The following is a 19,633-nucleotide window of genomic DNA, read 5'->3' as shown; positions in this document are numbered from 1 at the left end:
TGAAAAAGTCGATTATTTGATTGTCCAAAAACGCAAAAGGTTCTGGGTGAACTACAACTCACATCCTGATTTGGTGTGATTTGGTTCAATAGTTTTGTTGTTTACTCCCAAGAGTATGACACAGCAAATGAGATATATATATATGCTCGATTTCGTGTTGTTGTGGTTGTTGTTGTTGTTGTTACTAACTTTGGTACCTGGCATTGCCCTGGTTATTTGAAAAAGTCAATTTTTGTACCATCTTTTAACACAGCATAGATATATATGCTCGATTTCGTGTTGTTGTGGTTGTTGTTGTTGTTGTTACTAACTTTGGTACCCGGCATTGCCCTGGTTATTTGAAAAAGTCATTTTTTGTACACTCTTTTAATTGTACAAAATGCATATGGTTGTGGTGAACTACAACTCACATCATGCCAGGCTAACCCTGATTTGGTGTGATTTGGTTCAGTGGTTTTGTTGTTTACTCCCCAGAGTATGATACAGCAAATGAGATATATATGCTTGATTTCGTATTATTGTTGTTGTTGTTGTTGTTATTTTATTATGACACAGCAAACAAGATAGATATGCTGGATTTCGTATCACAACATCACAAGTCAAACACTTCCCAAGTGTCTAGGACTGTGTGATGTATTTTCGGATGATGCGTGCAGATCCCAGTCGGGTGGCCTTTTGCAGTTGGCAGATCGTGATATTATTATTATTATTATTTTATTATGACACAGCAAACAAGATAGACATGCTGGATATCGTATCTTAGGCGATCCCTCGTCGTTTGAGGACGATAGTCTTCCAACCTTGGTATCTTGGGCGTGTGTTCTTAGGTGACTGAAGAGACCGATTCTTGACCCGCATATTCTCCCGCAGTGAGGACATCGGTTTCCAGGTGGAAGGCGGTCCCGGTCGGGGTTAGCTTGACGCTCCTTCCTCCTGGCACGTTTCTCCCTTAAGCCCTCCGTTCGTGCCTCTTCGAATTCTGCAGCACTGCTGGTCACAGCTGACCTCCAATTAGAGCGCTCAAGGGCCAGGGCTTCCCAGTTCTCAGTGTCGATGCCACAGTTTTTAAGGTTGGCTTTGAGCCCATCTTTCAATCTCTTTTCCTGCCCACCAACATTACGTTTCCCATTCTTGAGTTCAGAGTAGAGGAGCTGCTTTGGGAGACGGTGATCTTTGGGCATTCGGACAACGTGGTCAGTCCAGCGGAGTTGATGGCGTAAGAGCATCGCTTCAATGCTGGTGGTCTTTGCTTCCTCAAGCACGCTGACATTTGTCCGCCTGTCTTCCCAAGAGATTTGCAGGATTTTCCTGAGGCAACGCTGATGGAAACGCTCCAGGAGTTTGGTGTGACGTCTGTACACAGTCCACGTTTCGCAGGCATAGAGCAGGGTTGGGAGGGGAATGGCTTTATAAACAAGCACCTTGGTCTCTCTACGGATGTCCCGGTCATCAAACACTCTCTGCTTCATACAGAAAAATGCTGCACTCGCAGAGCTCAGGCGGTGTTGTATTTCAGTGTTGATGTTGACTTTTGTGGAGAGGTGGCTACCAAGGTAGCAGAAATGGTCAACATTTTCTAATGTTACACCGTTAAGCTGTATTCCTGGCTTTGCAGAGGGATTAACTGGTGCCTGTTGGAAGAGCACTTTGGTTTTCTCGATGTTCAGTGAGAGGCCGAGCTTCTCGTATGCTTCTGCGAAGGTGTTGAGAGTGGCTTGTAGGTCTTCTTCTGAATGCGCACAGACTACGTTGTCATCAGCATATTGGAGTTCTATAACAGATTTTGTGGTGACCTTGGTTTTGGCTCTCAGTCTGCTGAGGTTAAATAGCTTGCCATCTGTCCGATAGATGATTTCCACTCCGGTGGGAAGCTTCCCATCAACAAGATGAAGTATCATAGCGATGAAGATGGAAAATAAGGTGGGGCAATAACACATCCCTGCTTGACACCTGATTCCACCTTAAATGGGTCACTTTGGGAGCCGTTGCTGTCCAAGACTGTTGCCATCATGTCATCATGGAGGAGCCGCAGGATGTTCACAAATTTGTCAGGGCACCCGATTTTTTGGAGGATGGTCCAGAGAGCGCTGCGATTCACTGTGTTCGAATGCCTTTGCAAGGTCAATGAATGCCATGGACAGAGGTTGGTTTTGTTCCCTGCATTTTTCTTGGAGCTGTCGAGCAGTGAAGATCATGTCCACTGTTCCTCTGGAGGGGCGGAAGCCATTCTGGGATTCTGGGAGGGTGTCTTCTGAGACAGGGAGAAGGCGGTTTGCAAGGATTCTTGCGAGGATTTTCCCGGTGGAGGTTAGAAGGGAGATACCACGATAGTTCCCGCAGTCTGTTCTGTCCCCTTTCTTGAAAAGGGTGATGATGGTGGCATCCTTGAAGTCAGCTGGGATTTTCTCGGTCATCCACACCTTTTCAATGAGCTGGTGGAGTTGTTGTATCAGCTCAGGTCCACCCTCTTTGAAGATTTCAGCAGGAATCCCATCAGGTCCGCTAGCTTTGTTGTTTTTTTGTTGGCTGATGGCATTGCTGACTTCTTCCAAACTAGGCAGTGCTGCAAGCTCATCCCTGGTTTGTTGTTGCGGGAGGGTCTCTTCGGCCACATTGGAGCTGCGATTCAGCAGGTTCTGGTAGTGCTCTTTCCAACGTAGTGCAATTGATGTTTTGTCCTTCAGAATTTTGGTTCCATCTGATGAGCGTAGGGGCTGTATGCCATGGTTTCTTGGTCCGTAAATGATCTTTGTGGCTTTGAAAAATCCCTGAGCATCATGGGTATCTGCAAGGTGTTGGATTTCTTCAGCCTTCTTTGTCCACCAGATGTTCTTGAGTTCTCTGGTCCTTCTTTGGACCTCAGCTTTTGCACTGGCATAGATCTTTTTCTTGGCAGTACAGTTGGTGTCTCTCTGCCATGTTTGGAAGGCTTTCCTTTTGTTATCAATCAGCTGTTGGATCTCTTTGTCGTTCTTGATGTTTCTTAGTTAGGTATCCAATGCTTTCTTCGCAGGCTGTGATGATGGAGGTCTTCAGTTTGTTCCAATGTTCCTCAACATTTTCGGGGTGTTCTGTAGGTAGATGATCTTTGAGTGTTGTTTGGAGAAGGGCTCGTTTGGAGGGCTCCTGAAGGGCTTGGGTGTTCATTTTGCGCCTTGTTTTTCTTCCTTGGAGTCTGCGTTTGGGGACGATCTTGATAGCCATCGTGGATCGGATTAGCCTGTGGTCTGTCCAGCAGTCATCAGTACCTGTCATGGCTCTTGTGAGAAGCACATCGCGGCGGTCTCTGGCACGTGTGATAACATAGTCCAGGAGGTGCCAATGCTTTGACCGAGGGTGCTTCCATGATGTCTTGAGCTTGTTTTTCTGGCGGAAGAGCGTGTTGGTGATGACAAGGTTGTGCTCTCCACATTTGGTGAGAAGCAAGATGCCATTTGAGTTGCTGTTTCCGACCCCGTCTTTTCCTATGATCCCTGGCCACAGGTCAGAGTCCCTTCCGACTCTTGCTTTAAAGTCCCCCAGGAGGATGATTTTGTCCTCCTTAGGTATCTCCGATAGGATGGTATCCAGCTGACAGTAAAAATTTTCCTTGATGTCTTTGTCAGCATCTAGAGTTGGTGCATAGGTGCATATGATGGTTGCCTGTTGGTTTTTGGCAAGGTTAATTCGGAGGGTTGAAAGTCGTTCGTTGATGCCAGTGGGTGCTTCAGTCAGGTGCTTCACCAGGTCGTTTCTGATCGCAAAGCCAACTCCGTGTATTCTTCGCTCCTCTTCAGGCAGCCCCTTCCAGAAGAAGGCGTAGCCTGCCTTTTCTTCCTTCCGCTGCCCCTCTCCTGCTCTCCGGGTCTCCTGAAGGGCTGCGATGTCGATCTTAAAGTGTCCCAGCTCTCTTGCAATGAGAGCAGTCCTGCGTTCGGGGCGTTCGCTGTCAGTGTTATCTAACAATGTCCGTACGTTCCATGTTCCAAAGTTCATTTTTCTTTTTTGGCCGCAGAGTGGTGACCCCTCTGGACGCGGCAGTCCAGTCAGGGTAGGAGAGGCAGACTATGTTGAGGGCCCCTTTTCTAGCCCCTTCCCCGTGTGGGGTGAGCAGAGCGGATCCTAAAAAGGGCTGCTCAGTCATGGATACAGCTGCCGGACTCCTCAACTGCCTCGGTCCTTGAGGTAGAGCGACTGAGTCCATATCCACCGCCCATGTGCCAGTCTGTGACTCGGGGCTTCCAGATTTCACAGTCCTGCCCCCGTCGCCACTCGCTGATCGCCATGGGACTTTTGTAGGTTTGTTTTTATTTTTGTTGGAAGACGCCTGTGCGTGATTTTTTTTAATGTGTGGAGGTCGGTGCACGGCCGGTCAACACACAGTCTTCACAGAGTGAGGTTCCAGCAGTGGTGTGGTTAACACAACGACAGTGGCTTCTCAGTCTGTTGCAGCCTTCTTCCGCCTTCACAGCCGTTGTAACATGTGCCATGTTATCCTCCGCCTGCTCCGCCGTTGAGGTCTTTGGGTCTTCGGATTGTGCTTGGTCTGGAACCTCCCCTGCGGCCACTCCTGGGAGTGCATCACTCCAGTGGTTGTGCCCACAGGTTCATCGGAACACGCAAGCCCCCTCACCACGGCAAGGTGACAATCCATCGAGGGGGATTTCGTATCACAACATCACAAGTCGAACACTTCCCAAGTGTCTAGGACTGTCTATTGTTTCCAAATGCCGGCTGAGATCTTTTGGCACAGCACCCAATGTGCCGATCACCACCGGGACCACGTTTACTGGTTTCTGCCAGAGTCTTTGATGCTCAATCTTGAGGTCCTGATAGCGGCTGAGTTTTTCCTGTTGTTTTTCACCTGGGATGGCGACATCAATGATCCAAACCTTTTTCTTTTCCACGACTGTGATGTCTGGTGTGTTGTGTTCCAGAACTTTGTCAGTCTGGATTCGGAAGTCCCACAGTATCTTTGCGTGCTCATTTTCCAATACTTTTGCAGGTTTGTGATCCCACCAGTTCTTTTCTGCTGGGAGGTGGTACTTGAGGCATAAGTTCCAATGGATTATTTGGACCACAGAGTTGTGCCTCTGTTTGTAGTCTGTCTGTGCAGTTTTCTTACAGCAGCTGAGGATATGATCAATGGTTTCGTCAGCTTCCTTGCACAGTCAGCATTTTGGGTCCTCAGCTGATTTTTCGATCTTGGCCTTAATTGCCTTTGTTCTGATGGCTTGCTCCTGGGCTGCAAGGATCAGGTTATTATTATTATTATTATTATTATTATTATTATTATTATTATTATTATTGCTATTATTATTACTAATTTTGGTACCCGGCATTGCCCTGATTATTTGAAAAAGTCATTTTTTTGTACAATCTTTTAATTGTACCAAATGCATATGGTTGTGGGTGTACTACAACTCACATCATGCCACTTATTATGTTGGGCAAGTTTGCTCCAGACGCATCATTATTGGGGTTGAGTGTGCTCTCCGGCTGCAGGGTGAACTACAACTCCCACTCTGGTGAGTCAGTCCAGTTGAGTTACGCATTGGGATTCAGTGTGCCAAGATTGGTCCAGGTCCATCATTGGTGAAAGTTACAGTTTCCCTTTTTGTGGGTGAACTACAACTCCCAGAAATTGTCAGTTTTCAAACCTATTCTCTGTTTCACCACAAGAGGGTGCTATTGCCTTGCCAATGCATTGCTCTGCAGCACTACCAGTGGCAGGCTGCGGTATTACAGCTTTTACAAAACCAAACTCCCATTGGCTGCTTCGTTATCCAAGTAGCCAATGGGAGCTCTCCTGGCCCTATTATTGGCCCAGTTTCGAATCACATTGGCTTTTGTAGCTGCTGCACCACGCTGTTGGCTCATGCAAGAACAGAGGCCTATTGGAGGAGCCTTCCTGTTCGGGTCCCTTAATGTTTATTATTATTAATAAATATATATATATACTAGCTGTGCCCGGCCACGCGTTGCTGTGGCGAAGTCTGGTGGTCTGGGAAATAAAGTATTGAGGAATTGGTGGTAGTTAAGGTCAAGGGTAAAGGTTTTCCCCAGACATTAAGTCCAGTCGTGTCTTACTCTGGAGGTTGGTGCTCATCTCCATTTCTAAGCCCAAGAGCCGGCGTTGTCCGTAGACTCCTCCAAGGTCATGTGGGATGACTACATGGAGCGGCGTTACCTTCCCGCCGGAGCAGTACCTATTGATGCACTCACATTTGCATGTTTTTGAAGTTCTGGGTTGGCAGAAGCTGGGGCTAACAGTGGGGGCTCTCTCCGCTCCCCCAATTCAAACCTGCGGCCTTTCGGTCCAGAAGTTCAGCAGCTCAGCGCTTTAACACGCTGCGCCATCAGGGGATATTATTTCCTAAAAGTTGTGAATATACAATATTTCTGATTGGTTTTGTTTGTTTGTTGGAGGCAAGTATGAATGCTGCAATTAGGAAAAATGATTAGGATGTAATGGCCTTGCAGCTTTAAAGCCTGGCTGTTTCCTCCCTGAGTGAATTTTTTGTTGGGAGGTGTTCGCTGGCCCTGATTGTTTCCTGTCTGGAATTCCCTTGTTTTCAGAGTGATGTTGTTTGCGATATTTTATGTGCTTCTACTGTCTGTGGCCCTGAGAAAACAGAGGATTTTCCAGACTTTGATGATGGGAATCCTTTGTTGGGAGGTGTTAGCTGGCCCTGATTGTTTCCTGTGTGGAATTCCCCTGTTTATTTACTGTCCTGGTTTTAGAGATTATATTGTTCTGCATTATTCTATCCCAGTAATTATTTCATATTAAAGAAGAATCTCACTTATCCAACATTCGCTTATACAATGTTCTGGATTATCCAACGCAGTCTGCCTTTTCATAATCAATGTTTTTGTAGTCAGTGTTTTAAATTCATTGTGATATTTTAGTGGTAAATTTGTAAATACAGTACAGTAGAGTCTCACTTATCCAACATAAACGGGCCGGCAGAACGTTGGATAAGTGAATATGTTGGATAATGAGGAATTAAGGATAACCCTATTAAACATCAAATTAAGTTATGATTTTACAAATTAAGCACCAAAACATCATGTTAGACAACAAATTTGGAAGAAAAGTAGTTCAGTACACAGTAATGCTATATAGTAATTACTGTATTTATGAATTTAGCACCAAAATATCACGATATATTGAAAGCATTGACTACAAAAATGCGTTGGATAATCCAGAACGTTGGATAAGCGAGTGTTGGATAAGTGAGACTCTACTGTAAATACTACATAGCATTACTGAGCATGGAACTACTTTTTCTGTCAAATTTGTTGTATAATATGATGTTTTGGTGCTTAATTTGTATAACGATTACCTAATTTGATGTTTAATTGGCTTTTCCTGAATCCCTTCTTATTATCCAACATATTCACTTATCCTGCCGGCCTGTTTACGTTGGATAAGTGAGACTCTACTGTATATTTCTAATCTTATATTATCTGCTCAGAACTGGATTATATGAGGCCCCTTCTTCACAGCTGTATAAAATGCACACTGAAGTGGATTATATGGTAGTGTGGAGTCAAGATAATCCAGTGCAAAGCAGATAATATAAGATTCTAAATGGGTTATACAGCTGTGTGGAAGGGCCTTGAGTCTACACTGCCATATAATCCAGTGCAAATTAGATAATCTGTGGAAGAAGCCTAAGTGAGGTCTAAATCTGCCTGTCCCCTAACTGAAACCTGGCTGTCCCTTGGTTGCTAGGCAACCAAGTGGGCAGAGATTAGCCCTCTAAACTGGCAGCAATTGGATAAAAACAATTCTTCCTCTCCCTCTAATTAGGACTTTATTTTTCTTTTCTTTTTGTTGTATCAACCTAGAGGCGTGGATGATGGGTTGTGTTGTCAAATTTTGAGGTTGGGGGGCCTGTACTTTTGTTGTTTTGTGAATTGCCGTGATGCCATCACTCTTTTTTATATATATATATATATATATATATATATATATATATATATATAGTGTGTGTATCCATATATATTTATATTTTTATAAATATAAAAATAGATATAAATATAAATATACAGCTAACATGATGATACGTTATTTGAGAGCATAGGAGAGGGCTTGCAAGTTTTTAAAATTGTTTTGCTATGTTAATTGGGTTTTTATATGAGGATATGATGTTTTAATCAGATTACGTATTGCAGTCGGATTTATCGGTATGAATTTTATATGTTGTACACCGCTTTGAATCCCGCCCACAGGAGAAAAGTGGGATACAAGTTATTATTATTATTATTATTATTATTATTATTATTATTATTATTATTATTAATAATAATAATGGGCCTTCTCAGTGCCAGTTAAAAACACCGCTTTTGATTTAAGCCCTTTCGGCCTGAATTGGTTTTACGTTTGCCCAGGTGTTATGTCAAATATAATTAATATATATAGATAGATAGATAGAGAGAGTGATTTCCCCATGCAGTAAACAACAAAACCACTGAACCAAATCACACCAAATTTGGCCACAAAAGACATAGAAATATTATTTATTATGTGTATAGATAGAAGATTATATATATATAGTATTTATATATATAAATGTAATGTGTGATTTTCGCGTGGAATAAACAACAAAACTACTGAACCAAATCACACCAAATCTGGCCAGAGTAATAGACTGATAGATAGGTGATAGAACCATAGTATTCTATGGAAGAGATTCCCAGAGTCCATTCAGTCCAGTTCATATATATATATATATATATATATATATATATATATATATATATATATATACATACATACATACAGTAGAGTCTCACTCATCCAACACTCGCTTATCCAACGTTCTGGATTATCCAACGCATTTTTGTAGTCAATGTTTTCAATAAATCATGATATTTTGGTGCTAAATTCGTAAATACAGTAATTAGTGCACAGCATTACTGTGTATTGAACTACTTTTTGTGTCTAATTTGTTGTATAACATGATGTTTTGCTGCTTAATTTGTAAAATCATAACCTAATTTGATGTTTAATAGGCTTTTCCTTAATGCCTCCTTATTATCCAACATATTCGCTTATCCAACATTCTGCCGGCCCGTTTATGTTGGATAAGTGAGACTCTACTGTACTAGAATTGCCTGGAGGAAATGGTTTTTATAAAATACTAGCTTTGCCTGGCCACGCATTGCTGTGGCTTATGGGAATCCTTTGTTGGCCAGCTGGAATAGCAGTGAATAGCCTTGCAGTCTCAAAGCCTGGCCGTTTTCTGGAGTAGCTGGAGCTGTTTATTGTATGAACGTAGAGGCATGGATGAGGGGTTGTGCTGCCAAGTTTAGTGTTTCTGGGATGTGTAGTTTTGTTGTTTTGTCCTAGGCTGAAATTTCATTACCTATATATATATTTATATATGTATACTAGCTGTGCCCAGCCACGCGTTGCTGTGGCATTTTCTGGTGGTGTTGGTGAGAAATTGTTGAGTTAGTGGTGGTATTGAATGTCTGTTGTATGGTAGTCTTTATGTTTAGTATGCACACTGAAGTGGATTATATGGCAGTGTGGAGTCAAGATAATCCAGTTCAAAGCAGATAATATAAGATTCTAAATGGGTTATATAGCTGTGTGGAAGGGCCTTGAGTCTACACTGCCATATAATCCAGTTCAAATCTGATAATCTGTGAAAAAGGCCTAAGTGAGGCCTAACTGTGCCTGTCCCCTGGGCTGAGTAGGTTGCTAGGAGACCAAGTGGGCGGAGCTTAGCCTTCAAACTGGCAGCAATTGGATAAAAACTATTATTCCTCTCCCTGTAATTAGGACTTTATTTTTTCTTTTCTTTTTGTTGTATCAACCTAGAGCCGTGAATGATGGGTTGTGTTGTCAAATTTCGAGGTTGGGGGGCCTGTAGTTTTGTTGTTTTGTCCGCTGCCCTGATGCCATCACTCTTTTATATATATAGATGTAATGTGCGTTTTTACCATGGAGTAAACAACAAAACCACTGAACCCAATCACACCAAATTTGGCCACGAAAGACATAGTCATCCAATCTGTGTCTTTCAATTAAAAAAACCTAGAAAAATAAAGTCCAAATAATAGAAAATCCCCCATTGTTTACTACGCATGCGCAGAGGACTCCGGGATCCTCCGTTAGAAAAAGTCCAAATTAGAGGACAAGGAAGAGCCGTTTTCCACCCCGGCTGCCAGTCACCTGGCCAACAAATGATTCCCATAAACCACAGCAACGCGTGGCTGCGCAAAGCTAGTAACGGTTTGGTTTTAAGTCTATCCGTAAGCTTTCAAACAATGCTGATTTCATGTCCGAAATGGAACCAATGCTACCCAGAAATAGGGTGGAAGATAAATATTTCAAAAATAAACAAGCCTATTGAGCCTATCCCTGAATGCAGATGGACAATATATTGCCGTTTTATATTAGGATATAATAGAACGTGGTAGTTCCGTTTCGGAGTGCTCCGGTCTCCAATTCTCCCCGGTTCTAGGTCCCGATGATCGGTTCTCCCAGAGCATCACTAATGCAAGAGCCGAGCCGAGAAGGAGAGGAAAAGGACGAGGGAGAGGGATGAATAAGTAAAAGGAGGAGGCATCAATAATTCAGCCGCCACTCAAGAGCATGTAAGTGGAAGCAAGTGAAGAAGAAGCTCTTGGAGAGGCCGTTTCTCTATGTAAAGACTCCACCAGTACTGCAGAGGACGGGTGGCCATCTGTCGGGAGGGATTCGATGGTGTCTTCCTGCCTGGGAGAATGGGGTGGGACCGGATGGCCCTCTTCCATACGATTCTATTTATTCGTAAACTTCCTCCTTTGACCGAATCGCCGAATTGCCTTAAAATACCTCCCCGCTTTTAAGCGGTACCTATTTATCTACTCGCATTTCGCTTTCGATCTGCTAGGTGGGCTAAAAATAATATACCGTAATATTAATAAAAAAATATTTATAACCCGCTTCCATCTCCCCGAGGGGACTCGGAGCGGTTCACATGATAAAACAATATGACGACAGCATCTATCTATATATATAAAAGAGTGATGGCATCACGGCGACCCACAAAACAACAAAACTACAGGCCCCCCAACCTCGAAATTTGACAACACAACCCATCATCCACGCCTCTAGGTTGATACAACAAAAAGAAAAGAAAAATAAAGTCCTAATTAGAGAGAGAGGAATAATTGCTTTTATCCAATTGCTGCCAGTTAGAAGGCTAGGCTCCTCCAACTTGGTCTCCTAGCAACCCAATAAAAATAATAATAAACACTAAAAAATAATTTAATACACTAAAAAAATTAATACAATAAAATACTATAATAACAGAAAATAACTAAAAATAATACAAGAAAATAATAGAATAAATAAAAGATAACTTACAATAAAATTAATTAAAAAATACAAATAACGTCAAATAAAAATTACACAACAATTTTTAACCAATACCACCACCACTTTGCCACAGCAAATTAGAGAACCAGGAAAAGCCGTTTTTTCCCTAGCTGCCAGTTAGAAGGGTAGGCCCCGCCCACATCGTCTCCTAGCAACCCACTCAGCCATTTAATGGCGCCCAGGGCCTCTTCACTCAGGCCTCTTCCACACTGCATTATACTCGAGTATATGCAGAAATACTAATAATATATTGTATATGCATATAATAATAATATTGTAATGTAATACAATATAATAATAATACACTATTATAATGTAATACACTATAATAATAATACACTATTATAATGGTATATTTATATTACATGTAATATTACTAATAATATTACAATACAGTGTTATAATACAATAATCTATAATACTTATATTGTGCTATACAAATAATGTACTATGACTTGTAAGCTGCCCTTGCTAAAAGAAGTACCTATTTATCTACTCGCATTTCGCTTTCGATCAGGCTAGGTAGGCGGAAGCTGGGCTAAAAATAATATATTGTATATGCATATTAATAATATTATAATGTAATGCAATATAATAATACACTATTATAATGGTATATTTATATTATTACTAATATTACTAATAATATACTAATAATATTAATAATATTATTATTAGTATGTAATATTAATAATATAGTGTTATTAATATTACTAATAATATTACAATGTAGTGTTATAGTACAATATAATAATCTATAATGCTTATATTGTGCTATACGAATAATATATTATATGTACATATGACTTGTAAGCTGCCCTTGCTAAAAGCAGTATCTATTCATCTACTCGCATTTTGCTTTCGATCCACTAGGTAGGCAGAAGCTGGGCTAAAAGCCAGGAGCTCCCCCCGATCCCGGGCTTCAAACTGTCAACCTTCGATTGACAAGATTCACTGCAGCTGGTGCTCTTAAAGGCGCCTTTATTACCTCCCCGCAAAAAAGCGGTACCTATTTATCTACTCGCATTTCGCTTTCGATCTGCTAGATAGGCAGAAGCTGGGCTAAAAGCCAGGAGCTCACCCCGACCCCGGGCTTCGAACTGTCAACCTTGAATTGACAAGATTTACTGCAGCTGGTGCTCTTAAAGGCGCCTTTATTACCTCCCCGCAAAAAAGCGGTACCTATTTATCTACTCGCATTTCTGCTCTCGAGCTCCTCGGTGGGCAGGTGAGCTGGGGCTAACGGTGGGTGCTCACCCTGACCTGGGCTCGAACTGCTGACCTTTCAATGGCTAGAAAGTCCTATATGACGAGTCATTGTTTTGTGGGATTTGTGGCTTTCCAAGTCCCATCATCCCCAATGCAAAGCATCTAAATCTAGGAAGGGAGTGATAGGAGCAAGAGAGAGAGAGAGGATGCTTTCTCTCTGCCGACGTTTTTGGGCGAAGTAAATCACCTGATTAATAAAAGATTAGGGCGAAATGCGAGGCATTAAATATTTAGTTTCCCACAGCTGCCCAGGAGAGGGGCACAGCTGGCTCTTGCCATATTGGAGGGGATTCGAGCCCTTGACCTTGATCTCCGAAGGCTACAACTCCCAGCCTTCCTGACTCGGGAATACGTGGGTTGAGAGTGGCAGGAAAGTGGCACCTCTATTCTTCCAAACAGAAGCAGCTCAGGGCAATGGGAGCCTGGGATTTTCCTGGGGAAGCTCTGCGCATGCGTAGTTAGTAATTTTTGGTTTTGGGATTTTTTCCCGTAATTTGGACAAATTTTATAGGATTTTTTGATTGAAAGACATAGAGTGGGTGACTATGTCTTTTGTGGCCAAATTTAGTGTGGTTTGGTCCAGTGGTTTTGTTGTTTACTCCACGGGAATTACACACATTACATTACATTACAAGTCAATGTTTGTATGCGGGTATGTATGTATCTGGGTATGTGGCAGCTTTCTGATTGGCCACCACTTCCACAGGCCATTGAGACCACCAGAAATGATGGATCTGGCCCAAACTTGACACATTTAACCCCCATGAGGCACTTTATGGCCTGGTGCCGTTTGGGGGAGGATGGACAACAGATGATGGGATTTGCAGTACTTTCAAACACTTTAACTCCCACAGACTACTGCAATGCCCACCAATGAGGGAAATGGACCAAACTTGGCACACAGAACCCCTGTGGCCCCCTTTACGTCCTGATGTATATTGGGGCAGGATGGACCAAGGATGATGGAATTTGCAGTACCTTCCCTCACTTCTTGAGACCACAGCAACTGCCACAAATCACACAACTGAACCAAACCAGGCACACAGATCCCAAATGACACACTTCACATGCTGCAGCAGTTTGATAGAGGATGGACCAAGGATTATGGGATTTGCAGTACATTCATCCAATTCACCTCCCACAAACCACTGTGAGGCCCATGAATGACAAAACTGTATCAAACTTGACACGCACGTGCAGGGTAGCCCACTTTACATCCTGGTGCAGTTTGGGGGAAGAGGGACCGTGGATGAGGGGACTTGCACTATCTTCACTCACTTCCTGGGACTACTGTGACCCCCACCAATGACTGATCAAGACCAAACTTGGCACATAGAGCCACCATGGCCCACTCTACATCTTGGTGAGATTTGAAAGAGCTTGGACCTTGGATGATGGGACTTGCAGTATATTCATTCACTTCCTGAGACCACTGTCACCCCCATCAATGTCTCATCAAGACCAAACTTCAAACAGAGAACACCCATGACTCACTCTACACCCAGGTGCAGTTTGGAGGACGATGGGACTTCCAATACCTTCACTCACTTCCTGAGAGCACCGCGACCCACACAAATGACTGATCAAGACCAAACATGGTACATGGAGCCCTCATGACCTATTCTACATACTGGCTCTGTTTGGAGGGGGGTGCACACTGGACGATGGGACGTGCATATGGGAGTTGGAGCTCACCCGCACCCACTGAACCCAGCTGACATTGGATATAGGCTACACTTGGAACACAGGCAAACAAGGCCTTTCTCAAATGACCCGGGCACCGCCGGGTCTCCAAGCTAGTCTATATATATAAAAGAGTGATGGCATCACGGCGACCCACAAAACAACAAAACTACAGGCCCCCCAACCTCGAAATTTGACAACACAACCCATCATCCACGCCTCTAGGTTGATACAACAAAAAGAAAAGAAAAATAAAGTCCTAATTAGAGAGAGAGTAATAATTGTTTTTATCCAATTGCTGCCAGTTAGAGGGCTAAGCTCCGCACATAGACCCCCTCTATCGTCACCACTTTCACAGTACACAAACAACCAAATGCATACTAAACATAAAGACAACCATACAACAGACATTCAATACCACCACTACCTCAAAAATTTCTCCCCAACACCACCAGACAACGCCGCAGCAACATGTGGCTGGGCACAGTTAGTTTATATATATATAGATACTAGCTGTGCCCGGCCACGCGTTGCTGTGGCGAAGTCTGGTGGTATGGGAAATAAAAGTATTGAGGAATTGGTGGTAGTTAAGGTAAAGGGTAAAGGTTTTCTCCTGACATTAAGTCCATTATAAATGGGTTCTATAGCTGTGTGGAAGGGCCTTGAGTCTACACTGCCATATAATCCAGTTAAAATCAGATAATCTGTATTTTATAGGCAGTGTGGAAGAGGCCTAAGTGAGGCCTAACTCTGCCTGTCCCCTGGGCTGAGTGGGTTGCTAGGAGACCAAGTGGGCGGAGCTTAGCCTTCTAACTGGCAGCAATTGGATAAAAACAATTATTCCTCTCCCTCTAATTAGGACTTTATTTTTCTTTTCTTTTTGTTGTATGAACGTAGAGGCATGGATGAGGGGTTGTGCTGCCAAGTTTAGTGTTTCTGGGATGTGTAGTTTTGTTGTTTTGTCCTAGGCCGAAATTTCATTACCCTTTTATAGATATAGATATAATGTGAGTTTTTCCCATGGAGTAAACAACAAAACCACTGGACCCAATCACACCAAATTTGGCCACAAAAGACATAGTCATGCAAGGTATGTCTTTCAATTAAAAAATCCTAGAAAAATAGTCCAAATTACAGAGGATGAGGAAGAGCCTTTCTCCCCCTAGCTGCCAGTTAGAAAGGTAGGCCCTGCTGCCTTTAGGCCCCGCCCCCTTCATATCCTAGCAACTCCCTCAGCCAAGATGGCGCCCAGGGCAAAGGCACACTGATCCACACTGCCTATAAAATACAGATTATCTGATTTTAACTGGATTATATGGCAGTGTAGACTCAAGGCCCTTCCACACAGATATATTACCCATTTATAATCTTATATTATCTGCTTTGAACTGGATTATCTTGGTACTTCAGTGTGGGTTTTATACAGCTGTGTAGAAGGGGCCTCATATCATCCACTTCTAAGCAGATAATATAAGATTACAAATATAATATGAAATAATTACTGTGGTATAATAACACAGAACAATATTGTCTCTAAAACCAGGACAGTAAATAAAGAGCAACACTCTGAAAGCAGGGAAATTGGGAATTTCGTTTCACAAAATGACAAGTCGAACACTTCCCAAGTGTCTAGGACTGTGTGATGTATTTTCGGATGATGCGCGCAGATCCCAGTCGGGTGGCCTTTTGCAGTTGGCAGATCGTGATTTTGTCAATGTCTATTGTTTCCAAATGCCAGCTGAGATCTTTTGGCACAGCACGCAGTGTGCCCATCACCACCGGGACCACCTGCACTGGTTTCTGCCAGAGTCTTTGAAGTTCAATCTTGAGGTCCTGAGAGCGGCTGAGTTTTTCCTGTTGCTTTTTGTCAATGCGACTGTCACCTGGGATGGCGACATCAATGATCCAAACCTTTTTCTTTTCCACGACTGTGATGTCTGGTGTGTTGTGTTCCAGAACTTTGTCAGTCTGGATTCGGAAGTCCCACAGTATTTTTGCAGCTCATTTTCCAATACTTCTGCAGGTTTGTGATCCCACCAGTTCTTTGCTGCTGGGAGGTGGGACTTGAGGCATAAGTTCCAATGAATCATTTGGGCCACAGAGTTGTGCCTCTGTTTGTAGTCTGTCTATGCGATTTTCTTACAGCAGCTGAGGATATGATCAGTGGTTTCATCGGTTTCCTTGCACAGTCTGCATTTTGGGTCATCAGCTGATTTTTCGATCTTGGCCTGAATGGCCTTTGTCCTGATGGCTTGCTCCTGGGCTGCAAGGATCAGGCCTTCTGTCTCCTTCTTCAGGGTCCCATTTGTGAGCCATAGTCAGGTCTTCTCCTTATCAGCTTTTCCTTCCATTTTGTCAAGGAACTTTCCATGTAATGCTTTGTTGTGCCAGCAGTCAGCTCTAGTTTGTAGTACGGTTTTCTTGTACTGGTTTTTTTTTTGCTCTAGTTTGTAGTGCGGTTTTCTTGTACTGATTCTGCTCTAGTTTGTGGTGCGGTTTTCTTGTACTGATTCTCCTCTAGTTTGTGGTGCGGTTTTCTTGTACTGATTCTCCTCTAGTTTGTAGTGCGGTTTTCTTGTACTGATTCTGCTCTAGTTTGTAGTGCGGTTTTCTTGTACTGATTCTCCTCTAGTTTGTAGTGCGGTTTTCTTGTACTGATTGTGCTCTAGTTTGTAGTGCGGTTTTCTTGTACTCATTCTCCTCTAGTTTGTAGTGCGGTTTTCTTATACTGATTCTGCTCTAGTTTGTAGTGCGGTTTTCTTGTACTGATTCTCCTCTAGTTTGTGGTGCGGTTTTCTTGTACTGATTCTGCTCTAGTTTGTAGTGCGGTTTTCTTATACTGATTCTGCTCTAGTTTGTAGTGCGGTTTTCTTATACTGATTCTGCTCTAGTTTGTAGTGCGGTTTTCTTATACTGATTCTGCTCTAGTTTGTAGTGCGGTTTTCTTATACTGATTCTCCTCTAGTTTGTAGTGCGGTTTTCTTATACTGATTCTCCTCTAGTTTGTAGTGCGGTTTTCTTGTACTGATTCTGCTCTAGTTTGTAGTGCGGTTTTCTTGTACTGATTCTGCTCTAGTTTGTAGTGCGGTTTTCTTATACTGATTCTGCTCTAGTTTGTAGTGCGGTTTTCTTGTACTGATTCTCCTCTAGTTTGTGGTGCGGTTTTCTTGTACTGATTCTCCTCTAGTTTGTAGTGCGGTTTTCTTATACTGATTCTGCTCTAGTTTGTAGTGCGGTTTTCTTGTACTGATTCTCCTCTAGTTTGTGGTGCGGTTTTCTTGTACTGATTGTGCTCTAGTTTGTAGTGCTGTTTTCTTGTACTCATTCTCCTCTAGTTTGTAGTGCGGTTTTCTTATACTGATTCTGCTCTAGTTTGTGGTGCGGTTTTCTTGTACTGATTCTCCTCTAGTTTGTGGTGCGGGTTTCTTGTACTGATTCTGCTCTAGTTTGTAGTGCGGTTTTCTTGTACTGATTCTGCTCTAGTTTGTAGTGCGGTTTTCTTGTACTGATTCTCCTCTAGTTTGTAGTGCGGTTTTCTTGTACTGATTCTCCTCTAGTTTGTAGTGCGGTTTTCTTGTACTGATTCTGCTCTAGTTTGTAGTGCGGTTTTCTTGTACTGATTGTGCTCTAGTTTGTAGTGCGGTTTTCTTGTACTCATTCTCCTCTAGTTTGTAGTGCGGTTTTCTTATACTGATTCTGCTCTAGTTTGTAGTGCGGTTTTCTTGTACTGTTTTTTTGTCTGCTGTGCTTTGAGGAGTTTCTGATTTTTGACTTCAATCAAAGCAGGTTCTTCACTTTGCTTTACATATGATGATGATGATGATGATGATTATCCAGTGAAGCTGTAGCATCTATATATATAAAAATGTAATGTAATATTTTTTGTTAACAACAAAACCCGTGGGCCAAATCGCACCAAATGTGGCCACAATCCTCATCCCTTGTTGGCCTTGTTTGCATCGAAAGCCCTGCACTCGGCTTGTGCTCAGAGGCGCTCTTTCCCCTTTGGGAAGCTCTGGGGAGACTTGTCTATGGATGGAAGCTGCTGGCTGCTCTTTCCTTCCCTCTTTTCTCTCTGTTTTTCTCGCTCCCTCCTTCCTTCCCTCCCTCCCTAAGGCCTGATTGATGGCCAGCATGAAAACCTCGCCTGGGTGAGATCAATGGGTTGCAATTATAGCAGCCAACCAGTCAGGACATGCCAGGACCCACGTTACTTTGACTGACAGCTTGGGCAGGGAAAGGAGGGGCCACGAGCGAGGTAGAGCCAACCAGGAATGGGAACAAAGGCATTGTGGGAAACGTAGTCCTGCCGCCGCTGCTCCATCTTCTCCGCAGATGTAAAGCCTTCCCGGCAGATGGACATCCAGGCGCTGTTGGGAATCAAAAAACACAATGGTCTGAATTGTACATTGAGCATCACAGGCCTATGCTATCGGAAGGCACCATCAAAGCCCTCCCGGCAGATGGTTATACAGATGTGGTTGGAATTAATGGCCTGAGTTGCACATTAAGCATCATCATCATCATCTAATAATAATAATAATAATAATAATAATAATAATAATAATGCCCTGCAGAATCAGATAATAATAATAATAATGATTATGATGATGCCCTGGATAATCATATTATTATTATTATTATTATTATTATTATTATTATAAAATATGGTAATAATAATAATAATAATAATAATAATAATATAATGTCCTGCAAAATCAGATAATAATAATGATGCCCTGGATAATCAGATAATAATAATAATAATAATAATCAGATAATAATAATAATAAAATATGGTAATAATAATAATAATAATAATAACAATATAATGTCCTGCAAAATCAGATAATAATAATAATAATAATAATAATAATAATAATAATGCCCTGGATAATCAGATAATAATAATAATAATAATAATAATACAAAAATATGGTGATAATATAATAATAATAACAATTATTATTATTATTATTATTATTATTATTATTATTATTATTATGTCCTGCAGAATCAGATAATAATAATAATAATAATAATAATAATAATAATAATAATAATAATAATATCCTGGATAATCAGATTATTATTATTATTATAAAATATAGTAATAATAATATAATATAATGTCCTGCAGAATCAGATGATAATAATAATGATGATGATGATGATGCCCTGGATAATCAGATAATAATAATAATAAAATATGGTAATAATAATAATATTATAATAATAATAATATAATGTCCTGCAGAATCAGATAATAATAATGATGATGATGATATCCTGCAAAAACAGAAAATAATATAATAATAA

The sequence above is a fragment of the Anolis carolinensis genome, unplaced genomic scaffold, assembly GCF_035594765.1.
Source record: "Anolis carolinensis isolate JA03-04 unplaced genomic scaffold, rAnoCar3.1.pri scaffold_7, whole genome shotgun sequence".
Classification (NCBI taxonomy): domain Eukaryota; kingdom Metazoa; phylum Chordata; class Lepidosauria; order Squamata; family Dactyloidae; genus Anolis; species Anolis carolinensis.
Note: the sequence above shows the minus strand (reverse complement) of the source record.